Source organism: Balaenoptera musculus, chromosome 8 (genome assembly GCF_009873245.2).
Source record: "Balaenoptera musculus isolate JJ_BM4_2016_0621 chromosome 8, mBalMus1.pri.v3, whole genome shotgun sequence".
In the NCBI taxonomy this organism is placed as follows: domain Eukaryota; kingdom Metazoa; phylum Chordata; class Mammalia; order Artiodactyla; family Balaenopteridae; genus Balaenoptera; species Balaenoptera musculus.
The window spans coordinates 45,496,624-45,518,089 of NC_045792.1; the positions used below are offsets into that span (position 1 = coordinate 45,496,624).

The 21,466-nt window shown below is 38.9% G+C and overlaps 1 long non-coding RNA gene and 1 other non-coding gene across 2 annotated transcripts in view; one reads left to right on the forward strand and one right to left on the reverse strand.

Moving 5' to 3' along the window:
• Positions 1-1,811: 1,811 nt before the first annotated feature.
• Positions 1,812-21,466, reverse strand: part of LOC118899187 — an 87,531-nt gene continuing 67,876 nt past the window's right edge. Inside the window, exon 3 of the long non-coding RNA XR_005020901.1 lies at positions 1,812-3,844. This is a non-coding gene — a long non-coding RNA (uncharacterized LOC118899187). The remainder of the gene's footprint in view (positions 3,845-21,466) is intronic.
• Positions 5,578-5,650, forward strand: TRNAA-GGC. Its single transcript has one exon. It is a non-coding gene; the product is annotated as a tRNA-Ala (tRNA).

A 21,466-nucleotide genomic window follows, 5' to 3' on the forward strand; every position in this document is an offset into this window, starting at 1 on the left:
CTCAGTTCCAACAGGATCCAAAAATGAAGTGGGATTGGGGATTTATGGACAGGCCCAGTTCAAACAGTTTATTTGAGATAATAAACCATCAGACTGTCCTGAAAATTCTATTATTTTGGCATCCAGATTGGATGTCCCAGGCTGCCTCTCCTACTCAGAAGTTGACCCAAAAATTCTTTGGCAGGTCCTGGGTTCTGATTTTTAGTTCTGAAAATGCAATCATTATACCTAATCCGTATTCCATGAACTAAAATATTTGGAAGACTGGTTATATTCTACCATTGCACTCCATTTTTCTGACTTCCTAGAATAAATCCTTTTGCCTACCATGTTATTTCCTTTTTCCAAATTAAAAATGTTTTAACTATACAAGCAAGTAATCATAAATGAAGGAATATATTCTTTGCAAAAAAATTAAAGAAATAAACAAGCTAGCAAGTAAAAGGTAAAAAAAATCTTACACACCCTCACTCAACCGCACTTCCTTCTGTAAATTATCCTCCTACTTAGTAAGTACCGTAAATAAGTTCCTGTTCTAAGTTTTTCCAGGCACTTAGGAAGATGCAGGAGCATACAGGGTTACAGGTTGGAGGAAAAGGAAACTCCCCGACAGAGAGTATTTTATCACTGACTTTGTTTATTTTCACTGTTCATGGTGATAATAAAAAGCAGATTTTACTATTATTTATCATTGTTTTCAAGTTATTGTTTAAAATTATTGTTTCATGTTATCCTCGGTTGACACGTCCACTTACTGCCTACACCCAGGGCAGAGAGCTCCTCCTGCTTTTCCCCCCTGTGGTATGCTGCTGAACATATATCCAGTATAACATGCTTGTATTTTTTAATGGGATAATCTGTACATATTGCATATTGTAATCTGCTTTCTCTCCCTCACCTCCATTTAACAATGTCTTTGAGATCTTTCTGTGCCAGCATATACAATCAGTATAATTCTATAACCTTTTTATTCACAGCTACATAGTATTCCACACTATGGCTGTACCATTGTCCTATTAATAGATATTAGGTCATCCAATTTTGTGTCACTGTAAATGCCCCGATAGCTCAAAACTGGAAGCAATTTAATATCTAATGTCCTTTCATGACATCTAATATCCACTTTATGATAATAATATTCGTTTATTTAGTGCTTAGTCTGTACAGTCATCCCCCCTTATCTGCAGTTTCAGTTATCCATGGTCAACCATGGTTTGTAATATTAAATGGAAAATTCCAGAAATAAGCAATTCATTTGTTTTAAATTGTGCGCTGTTCTGAGTGATGATTATCTCGAACCGTCCCACCCGGGAGGTGAATCACCCTTTTGTCTGATGTATCCTGCCCCTTAGTCACTTAGTAGCTGTCTAGGTTATCGGATTGCTGCAGTATCACAGTGCTTGTGTTCAAGTCACCTTCATCTTGCTTAACAATGGCTTCAGAGCTCAAGGACGGTGATTCTGGCAATCCGGATATGCCAAAGAGAAGCCATAAAATGCTTCCTTAATGTGAAAAGATAAAAGTTCTTGACTTATTAAGGAAAGAAAACAATTGCACGCTGAGGTTGCTAAGATATACAGTAAGAATGAATCTACTCGCCATGAAATTGTGAAGAAGGAAAAAGAAATGCGTGCTAGTTTCGCTGTTGAACCTCAAACTGCAAAAGTTATGGCCACAGTGCGAGAAAGTGCTTATTAGTTAAGATGAAAAGGGCATTACATTTGTACAAAAAAAGTATTTTGAAAGAGAGAGACCACATTCACATAACTTTTATCTTAGAACAGCGGACCCTTGAATGACACTGGTTTGAACTGTGCAGATCCACTTATACGTGGATTTTTTCCCCAATAAATACACACTGCAGTATTCCACAATCCGTGGATCGTTGAATCTGGGATGCAGAACCACAGATTCGGAGGGCCGACTGTAAAGTTATATGCGGATTTTCGACTACAGTGGGGATCAGCACCTCTAATCCCCATGTTTTTCAAGAGTCAACTCTCTGTTGTAACAATTGCTCTATTTTATTATTACTTATTGTTGTTAAACTCTTACTGTGCCTAATTTATAAATTAAACTTTATCATAGGTATGAATGAATAGGAAAAAGCATAGTATATATAGGGTTCAGTACTCTCAAAGTTTTCAGGTAGCCATTGGGTGTTTTCGAATGTATCCCCCAGCAATAAAGTGTGACTACTGTACCAGGGTGTTTTAAGCACTTTGCACATTGTAATTTGTTCAATTCTTAAAAAACAAAATGAATCAAAACAACAACAAAACTCTGTGAAATAGGTACTATGTATTATCACCCCTATTTCACTGTTGAGGCAACTAATCTCACCCAAAGTCCCATGACTAAGAGTGGCTGAGCTGAGCTGGGATTCGACCCCCAGGACTCTGACTCCAGGATCTGCGCTCTTGACCTCATTGTGTGAGCCTCTCACGCATTTGTACAAGTTTTTCTCCAGATTAGATAGCTGGAAATGGAAATTTTTGATACACACTTCCAAGTGGCTCTCTAAAAAATTGTTGTACTAATTGACATTCCCACAGAGTCTGAGAGTACCATTTCCCCTGAAACCTTGCTATTGCTGGATTTAATCAGGTTTCCTCATTTTTGACAATCTGAAGGGGAAATAGAAAATGTCTTTTTTGGCTCTCTCCCTTGAATGCTAGTTTGGCTAGCATGGTACATAATTCTAGGCTCAAAAGTATTTAATTCCAAATTTTGAAGTTATTGCTTCATTGTTGCCCAGCATTCAGTTACCTTTTGGAAGTCTGGAAGACAATCTCATTTTTGTTCCTTTTAGGAAACCTGTTTTTCTTCTCTGAATTCTTTTTCTCTTTGTTTTCTTCTTTGTTCTCTTGGCTCTGAAATTTTACCTTGCTTGACACTTGGCAGGCCCTAAGAAGTCTTGAGCCTTTCTTTGAGTTGGGGAAATTTTCTTTTCTTATTTTTTTGTAGACCTCTTCCCCGCCGAATCTCAGTTCTCTCTTGATACTTCTTTTGAATGAATGGAGGCATTTGTGAATAAATCCTTTGTGTCTCTATATTACTAAACTTGGGCTGCCATAACAAAATACCATAGACTGGGTGGCTTAAACAACAGAAATTTATTTTCTTACAGTTTTGAAGGCTAAGATGAAGGTGCTGACCAATTCAGTTTCTGGTGAGGGCTCTCTTCCTGGCTTGCAGACAGCTGCCTTCTCACTGTGTCCTCACACGATGGAGAGATAGCTCTAGTGTCTCTTCCTCTTCTTATAAGGGCACCAGCTCAATCAAATTAGGGTCCTACCCTTCTGCCCTCATTTAACTTTTATTATCTCCTCACAGGCCCTATCCCCATATACCTTGAGGTTAGGGGTTCAACATGTGAATTTGGGAGGAAGGGGACACAATTCAGTCCATGGCAGTCTCTTGATTTTTCTCTCAAAATTTCCATTCTTGATGTTTTTTGTATACTCAGGGAGATATACCCCCACTTAGCTTCTGGAAAGTATCCCCAGTTTTTGCCATATACATCCTATTATTTATTCTATCCATTGTTTTACTTAATTTTACTATCATCTTTTAAAATTTCCATTTTGTTTGCTTGTTGTTTTTCCTTTATCCCAGCAGTTGTTTGTTTCCTTTTCACAGCAGCCTCCTGCAATATCCCCATGCGTCTTTCTAAGGATGATATTATTTAGAATTTTTACAACTTTTTTTTCTGTTCTTTTATCTGTCTTTTCTCTGGGGTCAGTTTTCAGTTTGTTCATCTTTCTGTTGTTATTGTTAGTCCTTTTCTTTAGAGCTGTTGAATTTCCTCAAGAACTGGTGATACGTGGTTTTCCATTCATATCTATGTTTAAAGGAGAGGTTAATTAGTAGGTATCTTGTTTAAGTTTCTCCTTCGGTTCTTTTTTTTTTTAATACATTTATTTATTTATCTATTTATTTATTTATCTATTTATTTATTTATTTATTTATGGCTGCTTTGGGTCTTTGTTGCTGCGTGCAGGCTTTCCCTAGTTGTGGTGAGCAGGGGCTACTCTTCATTGCGCTGCGTGGGCTTCTCATTGTGGTGGCTTCTGTTGTTGCAGAGCACAGGCTCTAGGCACACAGGTTTCAGTAGTTGTGGCACACGGGCTCAGTAGTTGTGGCTCACAGGCTCTAGAGCACAGGCTCAGTAGTTGTGGCGCACGGGCTTAATTGCTCCGCGGCATGTGGGATCTTCCCAGACCAGGGCTCGAACCTGTGTCCCCTGCATTGGCAGGCAGATTCTTAACCCCTGCACTACCAGGGAAGTCCCTCTCCTTCGGTTTTGAGCTGTTTCCTCTACAGGCTCCACTGACCACTAGAGGGTTAGTTAGGGCTCTGTAAGTAGGACATTTTGACTACAGTCTTCCATGTAAGGTGCTTGGAGAAGGCAGGCAGGCAGGCCTGGGGATCATCCCCCTCCCACTTCATCCATCCCCAGATGACAAAATAAGGAGGCATTTACTTCAGTGAAGCCACAGTTGACAAACTGGACAGGAACAATTTTTCTTTTTCTTCTTTCTGTGTCTGTGAAAGGTGGTTGAGGTTACTTTCAGCCATGCTTTTCTCACAGGCCTTATCCCCAGCAGGTGCCCTCCCGGGACAGGTGATTTCCTTTCTTAGGGTGAAGCTCTGTGTTTTATCTGGGGTTAACCAACCCCACCCCCACCCCCACCTGCAGCTGCCTGAAGTGGAGAAAAGGAGGAGAGAGGTCTGTTGCTCAGAGAGCCGTTTAAAGATTAACAACCCTGATGATTGCTTCACAATCCCCTCTCATTCTTTCTCTCTCCTTCCTCGGAGCTTGGAGATCCTCTGCTTCAAATTGTCTCTCGAGAGTGTTTTGGAGTGTGTTAATACTCTGCTCTGGGACTTCCCTGGTGGCGCAGTGGTTAAGAATCCCCCTGCCAATGCAGGGGACACGGGTTCGAGCCCTGCTCTGGAAAGATCCCACATGCCACGGAGAAACTAAGCCCGTGCGCCACAACTACTGAGCCCACGTGCTGCAACTTCTGAAGCCCGTACACCTAGAGCCCATGCTCTGCAACAACAGAAGCCACCACAATGAGAAGCCCACGCACCGCAACGAAGAGTAGCCCCTGCTCGCCATAACTAGAGAAAGCCCATGCGCAGCAACGAAGACCCAATGCAGCCAAAAATAATTAATAATTAATTAATTAATTAAAAAATACTCTGCTCTGGGTTCTCTATCAGTCGGACCCCCCCATGCTGTCTATCCAGATTTTTCGCTTTTGCCTCCTCTCGTTTGCCACTACTGGTCGGGACTTACTGATTATTCTGTCTTTCAAGGGATTTGGGGTGAGAGATCTGGTGTATGTTTATGCTTAGTTCTCCGTCTTGTTTGCTTCCCCCGTTACATATTATCTGTCCTCTTGATAATGAAATTTCTGACAATAAAGCATGCTGTTGGAATACAGCTTCTTTGTTAATTAAAATAATTTCATTTAATGAAAAGCACTAGACACTTGCATATATTGTTGCTTTGAAGCCTCACAACAATCCTGTGATGTAGGCAGCAAAATCCACATTTGGGGGAATTCCCTGGCGGTCCAGTGGTTAGGACTCTGCACTGGCACTGCCGAGGGCCCAGGTTCAATCCCTGGTCGGGGAACTAAGATCCCACAAGCCGTGTGGCACGGCAAAAAAATAAAAAGATAAAAACATCCACATTTGGTCAATGAGCAAGCTGAAACTCTGGAAGGTTAATTGAATTATTGAGGTCACACAATTAATAAGAAATAGGCCTAAAGTCTGACTCCAAAGCCCTCTTTATGCTGCTATACACTGTTTAAATGTTACATTTGTTTCTGTTCTATTTATTTTTCTCTAGCTTTCAGAATGTTTATCTTTACTTCTCCCACTAATATATAAGTTAGGCCCTGGCTATCGTTTCTTATTTCTATTGTGAGATACCTGACATAATGTTCTACAAGCAGCAGTCAGTTTAAACTTTGTAAGCCATCTAGGTAAAGCAGTTTAGTACAATTGTGTTATTATCCTGCACATAATTACATATTAGAGTGGGGCAAATGCTTTATTTGAGGTCTTTAAATGTTTCATTATGTCCACTAAATTAACGATTGGATTGCAAATCAAAATTAAAGCTGGAGGAAAGGTCAAAGTTCACCTTCTGGCTAGAGTTGTTATGGCCTCTGTCTGAGCAATAAGTCTGCCTCAACAGAAGGGAGAACAAGAGGAAATACCTATTGATCTCTAATATTAGTGCCAATCATTTTCTCCCTATTTCTTCAATATTGCAATATGTTGAGATGAATAGAATTGTGATTCTTTCGTATATTCCACTATATTCACTGTCATGTTGTTTGCTTGAAGCCTGTTTCAGGAAGAGACAACTTTCTGAAGGAGACAGAATCATGTCTTGATGTTCCTAAGGAAGGGGTAACCTGAGCTTATTTGTTCTAATCCCATATGGTTCGTTCATACATTCATTCAACAAATATTCATTAAGCAGCTATAACATTGGTTGCATAATAAAACCACCCAGGCAACTTTTCTAAAATACCATGACCAGTTTTCACTGCTAGACCAATGGAGCCCAGGCCCATGTATTTTTAAAGCTCCTCAAGCAATTATGATGCATATGAGGGTTGAAAAACCTCTGAACCATGATATATTACAAACTTTGCTAGCCACTGTGGTTACAAATAAAAAATAATAATTGTTAACATTTACTGAGTATGTACTATACATCAGGCACTGTTCTATGTGTCTTATATGTATTAACACATTTAATGATCTCAACAACCCTAGAAGGTAGATATTACTCCCATTTATAGATGAGGAAACTGAGGCACAGGGAAGATCAGTAACTTGCCCAAGATTATACATTTAGGAAGTGGTGGAATCTGGTCCTGGATCCAGGCCCACTGTGCTGTGGCCTACCAATAGTATCAGAGTCTAATAAATAATGAAAAGATAGGAGTTATGTATCAAGGAAGGCTTCCTGTAGGAGGTGGTAGCTCAATTAAGTAGAAGAAACATGGGACCCAGCAAGGAAAAGTTGTGGGGGGAGAGCTTCTAAGTTTCTTACCTCCCCACCTCCCAGGAGTTCCTTCCTCCCTCTTCCCCACACTGAAAACAATGGAATGTCCACAGTCATCCTTAACACGCCTAACATTTCAACTGGGAAGACTGAAGTCATGCACAATTACTCATGCAATTTTTCCTCCTGACAATAGGTCCTTCTGTGGGCTTCTCATTCAAATATATAAAGCTTCACTCTGTTGCTTTAAAAAAGCCTTTGTTGTAGGAACAATTCACAAACGTGTCCAACACCCATTGGTTCCCCACCCCCTTCTCCTGTCCCCTCACCTGACTGAGTTGCTAGAAAACAATTCCCTAGCTTGTCAGGGACCTGTGCCCGATTGCCCACTCTGCCCCAAATGTAAGCTAACCCTGCCTCTCACACTGCTTCTAACCACGTCTAAGTTTAAGTTTGAGGTTAACCTCAGGGAGCATTTGGCCACACCTGCCGCCCCCTCTGCCTGGCCTCGGGGCCAGGAACAGACTTTCTGTTGAGGAAAGGGTAATGCTCTCATGCTGCTAATTAACCGTGGGAGGAGAGGAAGCCCTTTCCAGACACCAAAAATACCAAGGAAGAACTTTATAAAAAGCACCCTTTGTACCAGCAGCCCCATCATTCAGCCCAGCCTAGGCTGGGACTAGAGGGAAAAAATAAACCCTTCGGCAGCCCTCAGGGTCACTACTTCCCAAGTGGCCACCTCAGGAGGCCATGCCCTGAGTGTCTGCTGAGGACATGGTCTCAGGAACATGGCGGGGAGTCAGGCTGCCTTCCCACTGCCAGCTTAGGCAAACCACAGGAAGCTGCCTGAAGCTTGTGATTCAGGCGTGTTTATGGGTGACTTGTGAGTCTTTGTTAGAATAGCCACAGGCCTGTAATTTAAAAGGAAAGGAGGGCAGGTCTGTTGAGGCGTGAGGCGGAGCTGCAGGAGATTGCCTCAGAGTCTGGGTAATCTCACTGCAGCAGGTCCCTTTCCTACCCTGTGCTTATCAGACTCAGGGCTGATCCTCACTTTGAGGATAGGCCTGCCTCTGAGGACATCACTGTAGGCCTGCCCAGTTCCCTTAGGCTTGGCTGCTACAGGCCTGAGTAGAGTCTGCAGTGTCTGGGAGACTTGGGATCCAGTGGGGTGCTATGGGGGCAAGGTATGAGTTGCTAGGAAAATTGGATTTGGCCGCAGGCTGGGAATTGGAGGCTTTCTCAAGCAGGAAGGCTGTAGGGCCATTTGGCTGGGACCTTAAGCTCAAGGGGCTTCAGAATTTGGCTGATGATCAGTGTACAGGAATGAGGTGAAAGCCGAGGGTGGCCCCAAAGATGGAGAACCTCAGAATCAAAGCTGCCAGAGCCACATTGAGGTTCTTGGAGAGCCTGTTTACATGGTCTGCTTTACTTTACAGGGGCGAGGACAGATTCCCAAGCCACTAAATTGCCCAAACCGGGAAGTCGGGGTACTAGAATTTCATACCAGGCAAGTTTCCCAGTCTCTCACTCCAATAACATTTTTGCATCTGGGCAGACAAGGGGAAAATTCCTCCATTATAATATCACATGTACAGGATCCTTGGCAGCTCTGTGTGTGGTGGCACATCTTTCCTTTCTTCCCTTCCTGTTGATATAAGATCTCCTTTATAGATTCCTCAAGTGTCAGAGCTGAAAAGATTTTAGAAGCCATGTGGATCAATTCTTTTATTTGACAGAAAAGGAAACAGAGAACTGGAGAGAAATGATAGGCACAAAGGCACACAGCTAGTTAACGATCACTAGGATAGATATCAGGTCTTCTGCCGTCCAGTCCAGGGCTTTTTCCATAATACCACACCCTTTATAACAAGTAACATTTGTATATTAGGGGTTCCTGACTACTCCATGTTCTATTTCCCATTTTACTCACTTCCATGCATAGGGCCTTAAACTGTACCTTGTATATGATAAAATGACTTTTTGAAGAGTTTCCACTATTTGGTATTTTGATGGAACAAACAAAAAACCAAAAACAAAAAAAACTAGGTTAGGAAGAAGTTATCACAATAGACGCTTCCAGTTTGAAATGCAGATGGACCAAGGTGGAATAGCAAATTCCCAGATTCTAAGGCTTTGCTGCTCAAAGTCGTCTATGGACCAGTAGCATGAGCATCATCTGGAAGTCCTGCCCCAGTCCTGCCTTTTCAGAAGATCCCTAGATGACCTGAATACATACTAGAGTTTGGGTAGTCCTACTTGAGGGTAACACTAAAAAAATGTCCTCCCCTCCTTTTCCTACCCAAATGCTTAACGTTCTCCTACCTCCCTCTTGCTCCTCCACCTGCTCCACCCTCACTCCTAAATGTTGCTATGTTAATCTTCTGCCTCATCTTGAACTTTAAAGCCACAGCAGGGGTGGTGGGGGTAGGGGGTAGGGGGGTGGAGGAATGCTATATTTTAAAGGGGGGCTCAAAATGGAAATTTTTAGAAAAATAAAAGAGCCAATTTGAAAGAACTTTTGCAGCTCTAATGCCATGTTGTTAATGTAGAAGTATAAACATCTACTATGTTTATGTTGGCTCACTTGTAAAATCATCATCTTTGGTTATATTTAGGAATTTGATGGCTTGGAAAGTACACTGAAAGACTCTGAGAACAAAAATAATTTCCCCTTAACTCTCTCGAAAATAAGAAAATCTCTTAAAAAAAAAAATCCCAATAACATCTTTTCTCTACTTTGTTATCCCCATCTACCATCATGTGTTTCTTCCTCTTAACTTTTTCTCTCTCTCATCATTCCTAGTTCAATTTCCTCATTTTATTTACATTTTTAAAAATAGGATTTTTCTTATTACTTATTTCTTATAGAAAAATTAGGAAATAAAGAAGCAAAAGAAAACACAAGAATCCCACTGATGTAGAAACACCTACAAACCTTTTATATAAAATTATCTCAAACCTTTTTGTGAATGTACTTGTTCACAAAAAAGGGATAATGCAGAACACAATAATTAGTATATACTTCCTTTTAAATGGAACTATAAATTAACTTCTTTACACCTGTGCATATAAAAATGAATGGCATCATTTTTATTAAATTCTGCCATATGATCGTACCATGATTGATTTAATCATACTTCATTTGCTAGATATTTAGGTAGTTCAAAATTTTCACTATTAAAAACAGTAATGCAGACCAGAAGGCAGACAGCAGAAGCAAGAAGAACTACAATCCTGTAGCCTGTGGAACAAAACCACATTCATAGAAAGATAGACAAGATGAAAAGGCAGAGGGCTATGTACCAGATGAAGAAACAAGACAAAACCCCAGAAAAACAACTAAATGAAGTGGAGATAGGCAACCTTCCAGAAAAAGAATTCAGAATAATGATACTGAAGATGATCCAGGACCTTGGAAAAAGAATGGAGGCAAAGATCGAGAAGATGCAAGAAAAGGTTAACAAAGACCTAGAAGAATTAAAGGACAAACAAACAGAGATGAACAATACAATAATTGAAATGAAAAATACACTAGAAGGGATAAATAGCAGAATAACTGAGGCAGAAGAAGGGATAAGTGACCTGGAAGACAGAATGGTGGAATTCACTGCTGTGGAAAAGAGTAAAGAAAAAAGAATGAAAAGAAATGAAGACAGCATAAGAGACCTCTGGGACAACATTAAACGCAACAACATTCGCACTATAGGGGTCCCAGAAGGAGAAGAGAGAGAGAAAGGACCAGAGAAAATATTTGAAGAGATTATAGTCGAAAACTTCCCTAACATGGGAAAGGAAACAGCCACCCAAGTCCAGGAAGCAAAGAGAGTCCCAGGCAGGTTAAACCCAAGGAGAAACACGCCGAGACACATAGCAATCAAATTGGCAAAAATTAAAGACAAAGGAAAATTATTGAAAGCAGCAAGGGAAAAAAGACAAATAACATACAAGGGAACTCCCATAAGGTTTTTTTTTTTTTTTTTTTTTTTTTTGATTTAAAAAGACAACCTTTAATCTAAGAACTTAGAACTCGGAAATTTGTCTTGCATTTCCAAAGCTCATAAGTAAATGCAGATCCAAGAAAGGTGGCTGTGTCTCCCCTCACCCGTTCAAAATTAATCATGTGCCATTTGCTTCCTAAGCAGTGGGTTCATGTCTCCATTGAATATTCCAGGGCTGGGCAAATATTGACCAACTGCTGGAAGCCATTTTCCTGTCAGCAAATGGCAACAGCTAAGGAGTAATGGGGGTCTTGAGGGGAGCCCAGGGTCTGAGCATCTACAACCCCAACTCACAGGGAGTTCCTGGGTGAGAGATTAAACATGTTCAGGTGTTTCTGCATGAGGAGGTGTTTTGAAACGTGCAGAGTTAAGTTCAAACGCTGATTATATTTAATCAGATTTTTTTTTTTTAACATAAATTATGTGTCTTTATTTTAAAAAACTACATTTTCCAAATTTTAAAACAATCACAGGGAAGAGTAGCAGGTGTTTATATTTTTCATATCTCCTTTTTATATCTCGTTTAATAGAAGACAGCTATAGTTTCATATCTATCTGCATTCAATCTGTTGCAGTATCATATATTTTGCATGTAGCCTATGGAAACTCCAGCCCACGCTCATGAGAGACTGAGAGTGAAATGGGCAAATACCTTCATAATATTATTATGAAAATAGTTCAGACTCATAGAGTCTCAGGTACTTTCAAGGGAACTCCCATAAGGTTAACAGCTGATTTCTCCACAGAAACTCTACAAGCCAGAAGGGAGTGGCATGATATACTTAAAGTGATGAAAGGGAAAAACCTACAACCAAGATTACTCTACCCAGGAAGGATCTCATTCAGATTCGATGGAGAAATCAAAAGCTTTACAAGACAAGCAAAAGCTAAGAGAATTCAGCACCACCAAACCAGCTCTGCAAGTGCTAAAGGAACTTCACTAAGTAGGAAACACAAGAGAAGAAAAGGACCTACAAAAGCAAACTCAAAACAATTAAGAAAATGGTAAGAGGAACATACATATCAATAATTACCTTAAATGTGAAAGGATTAAATGCTCCAACCAAAAGACACAGGCTTGCTGAATGGATACAAAAACAACACCCATATATATGCTGTCTACAAGAGACCCACTTCAGACCTAGGGACACATACAGACTGAAAGTGAGGGGATGGAAAAAGATATTCTTTGCCAGTGGAAATCAGAAGAAAGCTGGAGTAGCAATACTCATGTTAGACAAAATAGACTTTAAAATAAAAACTGTTACAAGAGACAAGGAAGGACACTACATAATGATCAAGGGGTCAATCCAAGAAGAAGATATAACAATTATAAATATATATGCACCCAACAGGGGAGCACCTCAATACATAAGGCAACTGCTAACAGCTATAAAAGAGGAAATCAACAGTGACACAATAATAGTGAGGGACTTTAACACCTCACTTACAGCAATGGACAGATCATCCAAACAGAAAATTAATAAGGAAACACAAGCTTTAAATGACACAATAGACTAGATAGATTTAATTGGTATTTATAGGACATTCCATCCAAAAACAGCAGATTACACTTTCTTCTCAAGTGCACACAGAACATCCTCCAGGATAGAACACATCTTGGGTCACAAATCAAGCCTCAGTAAATTTAAGAAAATTGAAATCATATCAAGAATCTTTTCTGACCACAACGCTATGAGATTAGAAATGAATTACAGGGAGAAAAATGTAAAAAACACAAACACATGGAGGCTAAACAATACGTTACTAAATAACCAAGAGATCACTGAAGAAATCAAAGAGGAAATCAAAAAATACTAACAGAAAAATGATGATGAAAATACGACGATCCAAAACCTAACGGATGTGGCAAAAGCAGTTCTAAGAGAGAAGTTTATAGCTATACAAGCCTACCTCAAGAAACAAGAAAAATCTCAAATAAACAATCTAACCTTACACCTAAAGGAACTAGAGAAAGAAGAACAAACAAAACCCAAAATTAGCAGAAGGAAAGAAATCATAAAGATCAGAGTAGAAATAAATGAAATAGAAACAAAGAAAATAGCAAAGATCAATAAAACTAAAAGCTGGTTCTTTGAGAAGATAAACAAAATTGATAAACCTTAGCCAGACTCATCAAGAAAAAGAGGGAGAGGACTCAAATCAATAAAATTAGAAATGAAAAAGGAGGAGTTACAACAGACACCACACAAATACAAAGCATCCTAAGAGACTACTACAGGCAACTCTATGCCAATAAAATGGACAACCTGGAAGAAATGGACAAATTCTTAGAAAGGTATAACCTTCTGAGACTGAACCAGGAAGAAATAGAAAATATGAACAGACCAATCACAAGTAAAACTGTGATTAAAAATCTTCCAACAAACCAAAGCCCAGGACCAGATGGCTTCTCAGGCAAATTCTATCAAACATTTAGAGAAGAGCTAACACCCATCCTTCTCAAACTCTTCCAGAAAATTGCAGAGGAAGGAACACTCCCAAACTCATTCTATGAGGCCACCATCACCCTGATACCAAAACCAGACAAAGACACTACAAAAAAAGAAAATTACAGACCAATATCACTGATGAATATTGATGCAAAAATCCTCAACAAAATACTAGCAAACAGAATCCAACAGCACATTAAAAGGATCATATACCATGATCAAGTGGGATTTATCTCAGGGATGCAAGGATTCTTCAATATACACAAATCAATCAATGTGATACACCATATTAACAAACTGAAGAATAAAAACCATATGATCATCTCAATAGATGCAGAGAAAGATTTTGACACAATTCAACACCCATTTATGATAAAAACGCTCCAGAAAGTGGGCATAGAGGGAAACTACCTCAACATAATAAAGGCCATATACAACAAACCCAGAGCAAACATCATTCTCAATGGTGAAAAACTGAAACCATTTCCTCTAAGGTCAGGAACAAGACAAGGATGTCCACTCTCATCACTATTATTCAACATAGTTTTGGAAGTCCTAGCCATGGCAATCAGAGAAGAAAAAGAAATAAAAGGAATCCCATTGGAAAAGAAGTAAAACTGTCACTGTTTACAGATGACATGATACTATACATAGAGAATCCTAAAGATGCCACCAGAAAACTACTAGAGCTAATCAATGAATTTGGTAAAGTTGCAGGATACAAAATTAATGCACAGAAATCTCTTGCATTCCTATACACTAATGATGAAAAATCTGAAAGAGAAATTAAGGAAACACTCCCATTTACCACTGCAACAAAAAGAATAAAATACCTAGGAATAAACCTACCTAGGGAGACAAAAGAACTGTCTGCAGAAAACTATAAGACACTGATGAAAGAAATTAAAGATGATACCAACAGATGGAGAGATATACCATGTTCTTGGATTGGAAGAATCAATATTGTGAAAATGACTATACTACCCAAATCAATCTACAGATTCAATGCAATCCCTATCAAATTACCAATGGCATTTTTTTACGGAACTAGAACAAAAAATCTTAAAATTTGTACAGAGACACAAAAGACCCCGAATAGCCAAAGCAGCCTTGAGGGAAAAAAACCGAGCTGGAGGAATCAGGCTCCCTGACTTCAGACTACAAACCTACAGTAATCAAGACAATATGCTACTGACACAAAAACAGAAACATAGATCAATGGAACAAGATAGAAAGCCCAGAGATAAACCAAGCACCTATGGTCAACTAATCTATGACAAAGGAGGCAAGGATATACAATGGAGAAAAGACAGTCTCTTCAATAAGTGGTGCTGGGAAAACTGGACAGCTACATGTTAAAGAATGAAATTAGAATACTCTCTAACACCACACACAAAAATAAACTCAAAATGGATTAGAGACCTAAATGTAAGACCGGACACTATAAACCTCTTAGAGGAAAACATAGGAAGAACACTCTTTGACATAAATCACAGCAAGATCTTTTTTAATCCACCTCCTAGAGTAATGGAAATAAAACCAAAAATAAACAAATGGGACTTAATGAAACTTAAAAGCTTTTGCACAGCAAAGGAAACCATAAACAAGATGAAAAGACAACCCTCAAAATGGGAGAAAATATTTGCAAAAGAATCAACGGACAAAGGATTAATCCCCAAAATATATAAACAGCTCATGCAGCTCAATATTAAAGAAACAAACAACCCAATCCAAAAATGAGCAGAAGACCTAAATAGACATTTCTCCAAAGAAGACATACAGATGGCCAAGAAGCACACAAAAAGCTGCTCAACATCACTAATTATTAGAGAAATGCAAATCAAAATTACAATGAGGTATCATCTCACACCAGTTAGAATGGGCATCATCAGAAAATCTACAAACAACAAATGCTGGAGAGGGTGTGGAGAAAAGGGAACCCTCTTGCACTGTTGGTGGGAATGTAAATTGATACAGCCACTATGGAGAACAGTATGGAGGTTCCTTAAAAAACTAAAAATAGAATTACCATATGACCCAGCAATCCCACTACTGGGCATATACCTGGAGAAAATCATAATTCAAAAAGACACATGCACCCCAATGTTCATTGCAGCACTATTTACAATAGCTAGGTCATGGAAGCAACCTAAATGCCCATTGACAGACGAATGGATAAGGAAGTTGTGGTATATATATACAATGGAATATTACTCAGCCAAGAAAAGGAACGAAATTGGGTTATTTGTTGAGACGTGGATGGATGTAGAGACTGTCATACAGACTGAAGTAAGTCAGAAAGAGAAAAACAAATATTGTATATTAACGCATATATGTGGAACCTAGAAAAATTGTACAGATTAACCAGTTTGCAGGACAGAAATTGAGATGTAGAGAGCAAACGTATGGACACTAAGGGGGAAAAGCGGCCATGGGTGGGGCGTGGGGGTGTGGTGGGATGAATTGGGAGATTGGAATTGACATGTATACACTGATGTGTATAAAATGGATGACTAATAAGAACCTGCTGTATAAAAAATAAATAAAATAAAATTCAAAAAAAAACCAGTACTGTACATGCTTAATGATTTTCTTACCTTAAAATCTTTGATTATGTACACATGAATGCATTATTACACCTGTGAAAAAATTTAAATACAGATAACACTAAATTTTTTGACCATCATTCTCAGCCCTCGTTCGCTTCCCACCTTCCGAGAGGTAACAACTCTTACCAGTTTTGTGTGTATTCTCCCAGACCATGTTCTATGCATTTAATGCATATATATGTAGCCATAGGAAACAATTTACCGTTTTAGGTTGTTGATTTTTTGGTGGTTTTTTTTTTATACCAGTGCTATGATACAATATCGATCATTCTTCAAATTGCCTTTCTCACTAAACAATCAGTCTTGGAGTGCTTTCTGTATTGATACTTATAGAACTACTTCATTCATTTTGACTGCTGCATTGTATTCTTTGTTATGAATATACCATGGTTTATTTAGCCTGTGTTGTTATTAATTGACTTTTAGGCTGTTTCCACTTTTTCTCTCTTACAAAGGACATGCTTATAGATGTTTCTTTATGTACCTGTATGAGTGTATCTCTAGAGTAGATTCAGAGAAATGGCATCACTTGATCTTAAGATCACCTACTTCTTTCTATGTGTGAATGAGAGGAAAAACTCTTTTGAGGATCCTGGAGGAGAAAAACTTTAGTTCTTAAAAGTCCAAAAAATGATCCCCCCCCCCCCACCAGCTTTGTTCTAGTATTATCTTGAGGTTTCTAGCTAGGGGGGATGGGTAAAAATGAACAAGTAAAAGGACATACCAGGATTGAGGGGAAAGATAACAGGCAGGTTTGGCTGAGTTCAAGATGCTGCCTTCTCTCTCTCTCTCTCTTTTTTTTAACAGCTTTATTGGAGTATAATTCCATACAATGTTGTGCTAGTTTCTGCTGTATAACAAAGTGAATCAGCTATATGCATACGTATATCCCCTTATCCCCTTCCTCTTGCGCCTCCCTCCCACACTCTCTATCCCACCCCTCTAGGTGGTCACAAAGCACCGAGCTGATCTCCCTGTGCTATGCAGCTGCTTCCTACTAGCTAGCTATTTTACATTTGGTAGTGTATATATGTCAGTGCCACTCTCTCACTTCATCCCAGCTTACCCTTCCCCCTCCCCATGTCCTCAAGTCCATTCTCTATGTCTGCGTCTTTACTCCTGTCCTGCCCTTAGGTTCATCAGAACCATTTTTTCCTTTTTTTAGATTCCATATATATGTGTTAGCATATGGTATTTGTTTTTCTCTTTCAGACTTACTTCACTCTGTATGACAGACTCTAGGTCCATCCACCTCACTACAAATAACTTAATTTCGTTTCTTTTTATGGCGAGTAATATTCTATTGTATATATGTGCCACATCTTCTTTATCCATTCATCTGTCGATGAACACTTAGGTTGCTTCCATGTGCTGCAATGAACATTGTGGTACATGACTCTTTTCGAATTATGGTTTTCTCAGGGTATATGCCCAGTAGTGGGATTGCTGGATCATATGGTAATTCTATTTGTAGATTTTTAAGGAACCTCCATACTGTTCTCCATAGTGGCTGTATCAATTTACATTCCCACCAACAGTGCAAGAGGGTTCCCTTTTCTCCACACCCTCTCCAGCATTTATTGTTTGTAGATTTTTGATGATGACCATTCTGACTGGTGTGAGGTGATACCTCATTGTAGTTTTGATTTGCATTTCTCTAATGATTAGTGATGTTGAGCATCCTTTCATGTGTTTGTTGGCAATCTGTGTATCTTCTTTGGAGAAATGTCTATTTAGATCTTCTGCCCATTTTTGGATTGGGTTGTTTGTTTTTTTGATATTGAGCTGCATGAGCTGCTTGTATATTTTGGAGCTTAATCTTTGTCAGTTGCTTCGTTTGCAAATATTTTCTCCCATTCTGAGGGTTGTCTTTTCATCTTGTTTATGGTTTCCTTTGCTGTGCAAAAGCTTTTAAGTTTCATTAGGTCCCATTTGTTTATTTTTGTTTTTATTTCCATTTCTCTAGGAGGTGGGTCAAAAAGGATCTTGCTGTGATTTATGTCATAGAGTGTTCTGCCTATGTTTTCCTCCAAGAGTTTTATAGTGTCTGGCCTTACATTTAGGTCTTTAATCCATTTTGAGTTTATTTTTGTGTATGGTGTTAGGGAGTGTTCTAATTTCACTTTTTACATGTAGCTGTCCAGTTTTCCCAGCACCACTTATTGAAGGGTTGACTTTTCTTCATTGTATACTCTTGCTTCCTTTATCAAAGATAAGGTTGGGGTTTCCATGGTGGCGCAGTGGTTGAGAATCTGCCTGCTAATGCAGGGGACATAGGTTCAAGCCCTGGTCTGGGAAGATCCCACATGCCACGGAGCAACTAGGCCTGCGAGCCACAACTACTGAGCCTGCGCGTCTGGAGCCTGTGCTCCGCAACAAGAGAGGCCATGATAGTGAGAGGCCCGTGCACCGCGATGAAGAGTGGACCCCGCTTGCCGCAACTAGAGAAAGCCCTCACACAGAAACAAAGACCCAACACAGCCAAAAATAAATTAATTTATTAATTTATTTAAAAAAAAAAAGATAAGGTGACCATATGTGCGTGGGTTTATATTTGGGCTTTCTATCCTGTTCCATTGAGCTATATTTCTGTTTCTGTGCCAGTACCATACTGTCTTGATTACTGTAGCTTTGTAGTATAGTCTGAAGTCAGGGAACCTGATTCCTCCAGCTCTGTTTTTCTTTCTGAAGATTGCTTTGGCTATTCGGGGTTTTTTGTGTTTCCACACAAATTGTGAAAGTTTTTGTTCTAGTTCTGTGAAAAATGCCATTGGTAGTTTGATAGGGATTGCATTGAATCTGTAGATTGTTTTAGGTAGGATGGTCATTTTCACAATGTTGATTCTTCCAATCCAGGAACATGGTATAGCTCTCCATCTGTTTGTATCATCTTTAATTTGTTTCATCAGTGTCGTACAGCTTTCTGCATACAGGTCTTCTGTCTCCTTAGATAGGTTTATTCCTAGGTATTTTATTCTTTTTGTTGCAATGGTAAATGGGAGTGTTTCCTTAATTTCTCTTTCAGATTTTTCATCATTAGTGTATAGGAATGCAAGAGATTTCTGTGCTTTAACTGTGTATCCTGCCACTTTACCAAATTCACTGATTGGCTCTAGTAGTTTTCTGGTGGCATCTTTAGGATTCTCTATGTATAGTATCTTGTCATCTACAGTGACAGTTTTATTTCATCTTTTCCAATTTAGATTCATTTTATTTCTTTTTCTTCTCTGATTGCTGTGGCTAAAACTTCCAAAACTATGTTGAATAATGGTGAGCATGTGCAACCTTGTCTTGTTCCTGATCTTAGAGGAAATGGTTTCAGTTTTTCACCATTAAGAATGATGTTGGCTGTGGGTGTGTCTTATATGGCCTTTTTATGTTGAGGTAGGTTCCCTCTATGCCTACTTTCTGGAGAGTTTTTAACATAAATCTGTGTTGAATTTTGTCAAAATCTTTTTCTGCATCTATTGAGATTATCACATGGTTTGTATACTTCAATTTGTTAATATTGTGTATCACATTGATTGATTTGCGTATATTGAAGAATCCTTGCATTCCGGGGATAAATGCCACTTGATCATGGTGTATGATCCTTTTAATGTGTTTTTGGATTCTGTTTGCTAGCATTTTGTTAAGGATTTTTGCATCCATGTTCATCAGTGATATTGGCCTGTAGTTTTCTTTTTTTGTGACATCTTTGTCTGGTTTTGGTATCAGGGTGATGGTGGCCTCGTAGAATGAGTTTGGGTGTGTTCCTCCCTCTGCTATATTTTGGAAGAGTTTGAGAAGGATGGGTGTTAGCTCTTCTCTAAATGTTTGATAGAATTTGCCTGTGAAGCCATCTGGTGCTGGGTTTTTGTTTGTTGGAAGATTTTTAATCACAGTTTCGATTTCAGTGCTTGTGATTTGCCTATTTGTATTTTCTATTTCTTCCTGGTTCAGTCTCAGAAGGTTATACCTTTCTAAGAATTTGTCCATTTCTTCCAGGTTGTCCATTTTATTGGCATATAGTTGTTTGTAGTAATCTCTAATGATCCTTTGTATTTCTGCAGTGTCAGTTGTTACTTCTCCTTTTTCATTTCTAATTCTGTTGATTTGAGTCTTCTCCCTTTTTTTCTTGATGAGTCTGGCTAATGGCTTATCAATTTTGTTTATCTTCTGAAAGAACCAGCTTTTAGTTTTATTGATCTTTGCTATTATTTTCTTTGTTTCTATTTCATTTATTTCTGCTCTGATCTTTATGGTTTCTTTCCTTCTGCTAACTTTGGGGGCCTTTTTGTTCTTCTTTCTCTAATTGCTTTTGGTGTAAGGTTAGGTTATTTATTTGAGATGTTTCTTGTTTCTTGAGGTAGGATTGTATTGCTATAAACTTCCCTCTTAGAACTGCTTTTGCTGCATCCCATTGGATTTGGGTCATCATGTTTTCATTGTCATTTGTTTCTAGGTATTTTTTGATTTCTTATTTGATTTATTCAGTGATCTCTTGGTTATTTAGTAGTGTGTTGTTTAGCCTCCATGTGTTTGTATTTTTTACAGTTTTTTTCCTGTAATTGATATCTAGTCTTGTAGCATTGTGGTTGGAAAAGATACTGATACAATTTCAATTTTCTTAAATTTACCAAGGCTTGATTTGTGACCCAAGATATGGTCTATCCAGGAGAGTGTTCCATGAGCACTTGAGAAGAAAGTGTATTCTGTTGCTTTTGGATTGAATGTCCTATAAATATCAATTAAGTCCCTGTTGTTTAATGTGTCATTTAAAACTTGTGTTTCCTTATGCAATAGTTCCACAAAAATGTAGACTACATTTATATGCACATTAAAGGAAAGTGTTTATAGAGTCACTGCAAAACTAGTATTAATAATATGGATATATTCATCTATGTATCTATAATTTTTTTTTTTTTAGAAATTCACGTTCTTTTATTTATTTATTTATTTATTTATTTATTTATTTATTTATTTATTTATGACTGTGTTGAGTCTTCATTTCTGTGCGAGGGCTTTCTCTAGTTGCGGCAAGTGGGGACCACTCTTCATCGCGGTGTGTGGGCCTCTCACCATCGTGGCCTCTCTTGTTGTGGAGCTCAGGCTCCAGACGCGCAGGCTCAGTAATTGTGGCTCACGGGCCCAGTTGCTCCGTGGCATGTGGGATCTTCCCAGACCAGGGCTCGAACCCATGTCCCCTGCATTGGCAGGCAGATTCTCAACCACTGCGCCACCAGGGAAGCCCTGTATCTATAATTTTAAAATAAAAAATAAACTGAAAAAAATTAAAAAAATAAAGCTTGTGTTTCCTTATTTATTTTCATTTTGGATGATCTGCCCATTGGTGAAAGTGGGGTGTTAAAGCCCCCTACTATT